Source organism: Psammomys obesus, unplaced genomic scaffold (assembly GCF_907164565.1).
Source record: "Psammomys obesus unplaced genomic scaffold, mPsaObe1.curated_primary_1811, whole genome shotgun sequence".
In the NCBI taxonomy this organism is placed as follows: Eukaryota; Metazoa; Chordata; class Mammalia; order Rodentia; family Muridae; genus Psammomys; species Psammomys obesus.
The window spans coordinates 7,248,746-7,258,678 of record NW_026585626.1 but is presented as its reverse complement, the minus strand read 5'-3'; positions in this window follow the sequence as shown (position 1 = coordinate 7,258,678).

The following is a 9,933-nucleotide window of genomic DNA, read 5'->3' as shown; positions in this document are numbered from 1 at the left end:
GTGTGTGTGTGTGTGTGTGTGTGTGTGTGTGTGTGTGTGTGTGTGTGTATTATGCATGTATGGCTTTGTATGTGTATGGGAGAACATGTAAAGGGGTGTGTGTATGTACCTGTGTTTTCATGCCTATGGAGACCTGAGTTGATGTGCCAGCAATCACCTTATTCATTGAAGCAGTGTCTTCCGATCTAACCTCAGCTTGCCCCGAGGATCCTGTCTCTGCCTTCTAAGGCTAGAATTACAGGCTTAGAATCTTCTAAGCCCGTCTGGTTTTTGTATTGGTTTCTGGAAGTCCTTGCAGTTCTGCAGAAAACACTTTTACCACCAAGCTACCTTCCTAACTCCTGTTTGTGGCATTCTGTGACAAGGTCTTCCTATGTAGCCTTGGCTAGCCTTGAACTCATGTTCCTGCTGCTTCCACTTCCAGAATGATAGGATTATATGCATCAACCACCATGCCCAGCACAAGAGAGCTTCTAATACTAACCAAACACTCCAGGGATGAAGCCTGGAAATCAATGTTTGTGGGAGACCCACTCCAGGATCTCCTCAGGTATGGCCAGGGCTGAAGGCCATAGGGATATGAGCACCACACTACTTTGGAGTACTTATGCAATGCATATCTCTGGGGCTCCAACTACAAGCCTGGCTTTGTAATTTGGGGGGTGGGCTCCTGGTATCCTTCTATTGGCTGGGTCCTTCACTATTTTTGCCCACTGAAGTTCAAGGGCTCTGGGCTTGAGTCACTCCTCAGAGCCTGTCTAACTCCTGCAGTCAGTGAGTGCTTCTGCGATCTCAATTTGGATTCTGAAGCAATGAGATCTGTCGAGAAGCAGGCCAAGGAAAGGCCCCATGTAGCAGCACGGTTGAGAAGGGAACACACTGGCCCGTTCTGGAGCTCACCCCTAACCAGAGAAACTGTTCTCTCCCTTCCTCCATAAAGGGAAGCTTAGCCCAGCAGGGCAGGTCACCTGTGCCCCAGCAGAGCAAACATGAGATCAGCCTTCCCTTGTCTCTACCATGCAGGGAATGGCACAGGCCAGTGTAGATACTAAAACACCTTTGATGGATTGGATGAACCAGTAAATAAACATATCGTCACACTTGGAAAAGGGAAAAATCAAAAAATCAAAATGCCACTGCCCCTTGCTTTCACATGGACTGTAAAAGGGATTACACTGTTTTAGAAACTTCTTCTGATTCTAATTTGAAAACAGATGAGGAACCACTGTGAGACATAGGGCCTCATGTCCCACAGTGCAGCCAATGGCCTGATGCCTGATAGGCATAGTCTCTTGCCCAGCTTCTGGCCCTGAGAGTCCGATCACCCTCCGGAGTGAGGGTCGTACAGTGCAGTGGCTTGGAGTCCGGCCCTGGAAGCAGACTGTCGTGGTTTCACTGTGAAATATGCCCCCAGACTCATATATCGAAGGTGCTGATACAAAAACACAGCTCTCAGGGCCTGAGGAGATGGCTCATTTGGTAAAGTGCTTGCTATGAAAGCACGAGGAGCTGAGTGCAAATCCCTAGGACACACAGAAAAGCCAAGCACGGTAGCACACCTCTGTAACCCCAGCACTGGGATGAAGAGGCCATGCCTGAGCCTTGCTAGCTGGCTGTCCTGGCAGAAGATTCAGTAAAAGCCTCAAGATGATAATAATAATAATAATAACAACAACAACATAGATGCTAGGCATGGTGATACATGTCTCTGGTGAGGCAGAGGCAGGCTGATCTCTGAGTTCAAGGCCAGCCTGGTATACATAGTGAGTTCCAGGACAGCCAGGACAAGGGAGACCCTGTCTCCAAAATAATAATAATGAGGAGAGGAGAAGGAGGATGGGGAGGACAAGGATGAGGACAACAGTGACGATGTTGAACTGGAGAACTGGCTCAGCAGTTAAGAGTATTTGTTGCCCTTGCAGAGGATGTGGATTCAGTTCCCAGCACGCACATGTCGACTCACAAACATTGGCAACTGCAGTTCCGAGGGATCTGTTGCCCTCTTCTGGCCTCCACTGAAACCAGGCACAAAAGCACTGCATACACATATGCGGCAGGCCAAACATTCAAACACATAAAACAAAATAAATAAATATTTTTAGGAATTAAGTAAGATAGAAGAGCAAGTGAGTAAAACACAAGCATCCCCCACATGGGAGCACACATTGGAGGTCTTACCTCCAATGAAATAAGCGTTTATTCTGGAACCAAGTATGAGCGAGCACGACCCAGGAACACAGATTTCAGGTTCCCCAAATTCCATGTTCCAACGTGGAATCAGTTTCATGGATCTTTTACGATGACAGAACGAAGAAAGTCATAATCAATCATTTGCAAGGTCACTGGTGCATCCGGCCAGCAGGTGGGTAGGAGCATGGACATCTCTACTGCAGGTCTCAGGTGCTGTGTGTTGACATTCTCAGCCTTGGGCTTGGTGGCAGCCATTAGTCTTTTAATATATCCCTAAAGGACGTGAGGTCAGATGCAGAGGTGCACGAAGAATGTCTCTTAAGGTTGGCCAAAGAAAGATCTTGGCTCTGGATCTGCACCATTCCATCCTTCCACAGGCAGGAAGTTCTGATCATTCAGAGTCTTCAGCACAACTGTGCCTTTTTTCCCCAGGGAAGGTCAGTTCACAATGTCTTGGTCCTCAATGAGTCAGAGGTCATGAGAGCATAGAGTTCAACCTCATCAATTAATCTATTGATAGAATCACAACTGTGTGGACCATGAGGGGAGGGGAACAGCTAGTTGGAAGGAGTGGGGCTTTGCCTTTCCTCCCCCACCTCCTTTCTGTTACGAGCTGAGCCGCCTTCTGTGTACACTGCCGCCATGATGTCCAGCACCGTGGACCGACAGCAATGGAGCCAGCCACACACACACTGAAGCTTTTGAACCAGAGAGCCTAAATAAGTCTTCTCTCCTTTGAAGTTGAATTCGCTGGTGTTTCCTTGGGTGATAGAACCTAATTAACACACGAAATCCAACCCTGCCACTCATTAACTTGGCCAGCATGGTGTCATTCATTACCTTGGCCAGCACAACTTCCCAGAAGCCAGGCTTCAAGCTTCCCTTCTGTAAAATGAGGACCTAGAAGCTTTGTTTGGAAGAATGAACGGGATGATGGGAGAAAGGGCATCTGGCGCAGAGAAAAGACTCAATCAATGTTAGCCGTCCTAGCACAAAACTCAGGAAGCCAACGTTTAGTAAGTAGCCACTTCTGAGACAGAACCAGAGAGTACTCCTCAGACCCACTAAGGGTCAGGAGTCACGCCCTCAGATCAGTGAGCTGGCCCAGCTGTGGCCACAGGGCCAAAATGACTGGCTTTTGACGGCGAACATCTGTGTGGATTTTTTCTGTATATCAACAAAACTATTAAAACTTGGCTCAGTAGCAGGGATTTGCCTAAAATAAGTTAGGCCAAGGAAAACCAACAACTTCATTTTGCTTATCGCTCTATTTATACCTGTAACTTATTAAAGATTGATTTATTTGAGTGTGTGTGTGTGTGTGTGTGTGTGTGTGTGTGTGTGCGCTTGCGTGGGTTCAGGTACGCATTCAGGTACACATGGAAGCATTGGGTCCCCTGTGAACCACATGAGGTAGAAGCTGAGACATGAACTTGGGTCCTTTACAGCAGTGGTACGCACTCAGTGGCTGAGCCTCGTGTTCAGCCCCACACCTAACTTTTAAAAATGGTTTTAAATTGGGCCTGTGACATGGGCTCAGGGAAAGAGGGTTGCTGCCAAGCTTGATGACCTAAGTTTGATCCCAGGCCCATGTGGTAGAAGGAGAGAATGGAGAACTGACTCCCAGATGTAATTAAAATATTAAAAAAAAGATTAGTTTTAAGTTTATAAATGTTAGCTATGCCTGAGAAGAACAATACATTGTTGTTGTTGTTGTTGTTGTTTTGTTTTTGTTTTGTTTTGTTTTTGTTTGTTTGGTTGGTTGGTTGGTTGGTTGGTTGGTTGGTTGGTTGGTTGGTTGGTTGGTTTTGGTTTGGTTTGGTTTTGATTTTGGTTTTTCAAGACAGGGTTTCTCTGTATAGACTGGGCTGCTCTGGAACTTGCTCTATAGACCAGGCTGGCTTCAAACTCACAGAGATCCACCTGCCTCTGCCTCCCAAGTGTTGGGATTAAAGGCTTGTGCCATGACCATCCAGCTCATGGGTTCTTTTTTATGTTTAATATTTTATTACCTTTACTTATGTATCTGACATGCTTGGGGAGGTCAGAGGGGAACCATGAGAGCTGGTTCCCTTCTTTCATCAGGTGGGTTTTGGTTCTAGAACTCAGGTTATCAGATTTGGTGGTAAGCAACTTTACCCACTGAGCCATCTGACAAGCCAAAACAATGGCTCTTATCCTAGCTCCATTCTCCCGTGTGACCTCAGACAAGTGAATACCTGGGAAGTACTTGCCGCTGTTGTCACCATCGTCATCATTTCAGACATTACAATGTTTGCTAATGTTAAGCTGACCCTCCCAAGAAGATGCCTCACACCTGTGATCTAACCCTAATTTCCCTCGAGACGAGCAGAAGACACAAACCTGGGGTCTAGAGTCCTCTAGTGTTGGACAGCTAGCCCTCTATGAAAGTTCAGTTTGAGCTTATCACCTTTTGAGGACTCTACTACTGAAGTTCCCACCTCCCCCAAAACAAACAAACAGACAAAAAAAACTGGCTTTGGGCCCTGATGCTCTTCCGAATCTAGAGAAGAACATCAAACAGGAGCTGTAGAGATGGCTCAGCAGCTAAGAGCACCTGCTGCTCTTGCAGAGGCCTGGAGTTCAGGTCCCCACATGGGGTGACTAACAACCACCTGTAACTCCAGGCTAGCTGATGCCCTTTTCTGGCTCCTACAAGCATGAGGTATGAATGCACATATGCATACATACATACATACATACATACACACATACATATGTGTGATACACATAAATAAAAATCTTCAAAAACACACAAAATAGAAAGATGGATGCTACATAGTTTGGGCCATTCTCCGTCTGTCTCTGCCTTCTCTGTGTCTGTGTTACAACTGACAGAAAGTGTTTCCAGTTAACTTCCTCATCGCCGCAACCAAAATACCTGAGAGAACAACCTGAAGAGAGGTGTATTTTGACAGCCTCAAAGAGTCTGCTCCGTGTCGACCTCGTCCAGTGTTTTGTGAGGGCTTTTGCAAGTGCCGGCTCCTGGCTGGAAGAGACAGGCAGGCATCTGTCCACATCTTGGCCTTTGCCCTAAAACCTCTGGCCTAACAGTTAGGATTTGGGGGACCTCAGACCAGCAGTGACCAGACCTTGCCTGAAGGGAGCTTTTGTTCAAGGTTACGACCTGTGTGGAGGTTGCAAGACAACTTTTGAGAGTCTGTTCTCTCCTTCTGCCATGTAGGTTAAGGGGATCAGGGCAATCAAACTCACGTCACCAAGCTTGGTAGCCAGTGCCCTTACCTGCCCAGGTATCTCAACAGCCCTGTTTGGGTTTGGGTTGGGTTTGGGTTTTTGGTGTGTGTGTGTGTGTGTGTGTGTGTGTGTGGTGGTTTTTTTGGTTTTAGCGGGGTCTCATATAGCTGCTGCAACCTTGCTTATCATCAAGGATGACTGAACGTTTGACTGGGACTACAGGCGTGACATGCAGTTTGCAGTGCTGGGCCCTGAGCAGCACTTACAGGCCTTCCTGTAAGCTAGGCAAGCACTCTACCAAGCGAGCTGCACCTTCTGGTTCTCAGCAGTAGAGGCCAGGTCCTTGGGTGTGGACCTACTGGGCAAGAGTCCCTTCTCTTACATGTTTCCTACAAGGATCAACAATTAAAACTTTTTTTTAAAAAAAGATAGCTTTTTCAAATTTGTGTTTGAATCGTGCAAATGGGGGAGATTTGTGTGTAAATGCCAGTTCCCTCCCCGCCACCCCCTTCCCCGTGCTCCCCCTCCCTGCCACTCCGGAGCAATAACAGCATGAACTCTTAACAGAGCCACTTCTCCAGCCCAGAACGACTATTTTTTAAGAGCCCTAACTTTGAAAGCATCCCGTTATTACCTCCCCCTACCCTCCCTCACACACACACACACACACACACACACACACACACACACACACATCACCTCATCCACCACAAAAGCGGGAAGACGCCATCTTGGTCACACTGGAGGCCTTAGTGGTGTTTAGCACCATTCATTATCTAATGAATTATCATTCATTAGATCACTGAGCTCTTCCTCCCATGCAGGAATCATCGTCCAAAGGAGCACCCCCAAAGTCCCAAGCCCTTTCTGTCTGCATCCATTCTAAACACTTTTCTCCTCTTAAGAGCTAAATTCTCTTCCTGAATGTTGGTGGTTGAGCTCATAGTTTTTTCCAGGAACTCGTTGCTTGGCCTTACACGTACCCTTCAAAGAGGAACACTATTAGTCACTCTAATGGACAATCTTCTTATCAGATCATTTTCCTCAAAGACTCCAGCTGAGCAATGTCAGGCAGCTTGGTTTGTGCTAGGAGTGGCCGCTGGAATGGAAGACCGTGGTAACCAAAGTTCTACACTGTCCCTGTTTGCCCAGGGCAGTGTGTCCCTCAAGACAAGGCAACTACTACGTTTTGTGCAACAGAATGCACAACCCCGTCTGCCTTGTGATTTCAGTCTCTTCTCCAAGCCCAGCCTCGGACTTCTGGGAGACCCTTGGCCTTCCACCCCTGTCCCCAGCCTTGGCTCAAAGCCTTGGACACCTCATGTTTATGTCAACAGAGTGGTTACCAGAGAAGGCATGCTCCTGCCCGCCAGGGGGTGTCTGGTGCCCAGCCCAGGCAGTTGTTTGTGTTCCTTGTCTCGGTAGTGACCGGAGGGGGCAGCACGCCTGAGCTGGGTCTCTGGGCAACACTCTGTTAGGGTCCCAGCTGTCCCTACTCATAAAACACCTCCTCTGTCAACACACTCCTGAGGTATCTGTTTTCATGGAGTAAGAATTTAAAGGTTCCCCTGATGGGGCTTCTTTTTTCCACCAGCCGCTCTGCTGGCCTCTCCCCCCTTCCCAGTGAAGGCAGCTCTGTTTTCCTCCAAGACCAAATGAACAAAGGAATGCCTGTGCCTGACCCTGACCCCTCCTCCTCAGCCACCAGGAAAATCCTGAATGTTTTCTGAAATGACCATGGGGAATGGGCCATGGAGGGAAAGTCTGCACCTTTCTTTCAGGCTAACTGAGCTCCTTCAAGCCGCTGCCACCAGCAGAAGGAGATGTGAAGAGAGGATAAGGGTGTCCCCTTTTTGGTTTCCATCCAAACTGTGGAGTGTCTCTGTACCTGTAACCACAACACATACTGCTGTTCAGTACCAACTATTTTCCAGAGCCTGCTTTCTCAGCAAGAACTCCTTCTGTGCTCTCCAGCTCCCCCATTCCTCTCAGCACCCCATTCCTCAGCTGTCCTGGGAGCCTGGCAGCAGAAGTAACTGATAAAGGCTACAAACACAGCTTTGGAAGCCAAGGGTTCTACTTTCCGCAGCGATACCATCTCAGGCCAGTCACTCAACCCCCAGCACCCAGTTTCCTTATCAGTAAAATGGGCACCCAAAACAAGACCAGCCAGAAGATATCCTAGGGAGGAATAAATTAGTTCATTTGCAGGTGTTCAGGAGAGTGTCATGCTAGCAGCCAGGGCATATGAATGCCATCACTCCCTGCTGCTGAATTCCAGGCATCATGACAATAGTGGGAAAAAGCCTTGGCTGGGATCAAATTTCAGCACCCCCCACTTGACTACTTGTGTCACCTTGAATCAAATACCCCGCTATGCAGGAGAGTACTGATAGACCCATGCCTCCACAGGCTTCAAAGGGGACAGAGCGTGCTAGCCTTAAAAAAGAGTGTAGGGGTAACTGCATGGAGAGAAGCCAGGTTTCTGGCACCTGATCCCTCCTAGATTAGCTGCTGCACTCTGGGCCCGATGAGAAAAAGTGGCCTGATTTGGAAAGGAGAGCCAGGGACCAGCGAGGAATTCAGGTCCCTAGGAGCTGCTATAAATAGTCAGCACTGGCCAGAGGGCCTCCAGTGGGGAGGGTGTGGGGGAGCTGGAAAGGGGCAGTGGAAAAGGAAGCTGGCAGTCGTCACTCTGGGGCCAGGCCCAGGGCACTACCCCAAAAGGTCTAAGGGAGAAGAATTATCTAAGGATGCTGTAGAAGCGAGGACCAGCCTCCTCTATTCTCTCCCAGAGTCAGGAAACTCCTGCTCTCCCTCACCCACCCTTAGTCATTACTTCCATTCCTTAGAGCAACAGCTCAGTAGCTTGAAAGGGAAACGGAGACCCAGAGATGTGAAGTAGCTGCTTAAGAGCCCACCCTGCATCAGGCTAAGACGGGACTGTAAATCAGGATCCCTGACCTTCCTAATCCTATTACCTGTGAGAACCAAGGGGTAAGAACACATCCTTAGGGTCCAAGTCCTTCCCTGAGGACCAGTGAACAGACAGGTAAGTATGTGTGCGTGCTTATGTGTGTACATGTGGAAGCCAGGGCTGATGTCAGGAATCAGCCTCCATCACTCTTCCATCTTATTATACTGATGCAGGGCCTCTCAATCAAACAGCTCAAGGTACGGGTAGTCTCACTAGTCAGACCTTTCTGGGGATCCCATCTCTCTGCCTTATGAGGCTGAAATCACAGGTGCGCCAAGACACATACCCGGCCTTTAGGTGTGTGGTGGGTATCCAAAATCTGACCCTTAGGCTTGCGTGGCAATCCCTTTAACCACTGAGCCATCTCCCCTAGCCTCATCTCCATAACACTTTAAAGATGTTGAGTGAGAAGGACCTGGATGCAGCCCTAGGAGTGAGACTGGACGGAGGAGCAGAAGACCTGAACACAGACCCATGCTGGTCCCACACAGAGCAAGTTCCCTTTCCAAGCACTCAGCCCTTAGCTTGCAAAGTAAGCCCAATAATTCACGTGTGTGACACGAAATGAGACGAGGCATGGTGGAGTGCCTGATGAATGTCCCAGATGCTATAAAGACTTAAGTCCTGCATATTCATCTTTACATCCTTGATATTCACTATGGCACCTGGCTCATAGGAGCCCTCACTAAACGTTGATTAAAATCAAAGAATGAAGCAAATGCTTTGCATCTAAATGCTGTGTGCTTATGTCACGACAAACACTCAGCTATTTATCACTTGTTACTGACAATGCACTGTGGTCATTGGCACTATTTCCTCCATCCCGCGCTTGAGTCTCCAAAGAAAATTTATAGTCTCCAGACACGAATACTATCAGCAATCAATTTAATAAGTAGGACAAACATCTAATGTGCTGCCCGACTAGAAAGCCTCGAGTAATAAAAGCAACCTTTGTCGTCCTGGGCGCTCTAAATGCTAGGAACCCATACTAATGGTGCACTATGCTGCTCAGAGCTCTCTGGAAAAAAAGAGTCCCACACTCAGCTCAGCCTGACCCCTCCTCTCTAGTCTGGCTCCAGACCACTTCCCTAGAATGCCTCATGTAAGTCAAGCTGGCTATAAACTTGCTACATAGCCAAAGATGACCCTGACCTTCTGGTCCTCCTTTCTCCATCTCCCCAGTGCTGGATGTATTTATCCGTGGTGTATTCAGTGCTGGGGACAGAACTCAGGGCTTTAGCATATGCTAAGCAAGCATTCCATCAAGTTATGTATCCAGCCTTCCTACCTGCAACCGATATTGTCAGGATCCTTCCTCATTTCAACCAGCATTTTTCACTTCCCTGAGAATTCTGCAGCATTTGTACCCCGCAAAAATAGAAAGTTGGAGGGCCTGCTAAGCACTCAGCACATGAGCTACTCTGCCCAGCTGTCTTCCAATGCCACCCCAGTTCAATTCCTTTTCTGCCTGGTTTGATTGATTTTCTAATGGGTCCCCCAATGTGGTATGGTATGGTATGGTATGGTATGGTATGGTATGGTATGGTATG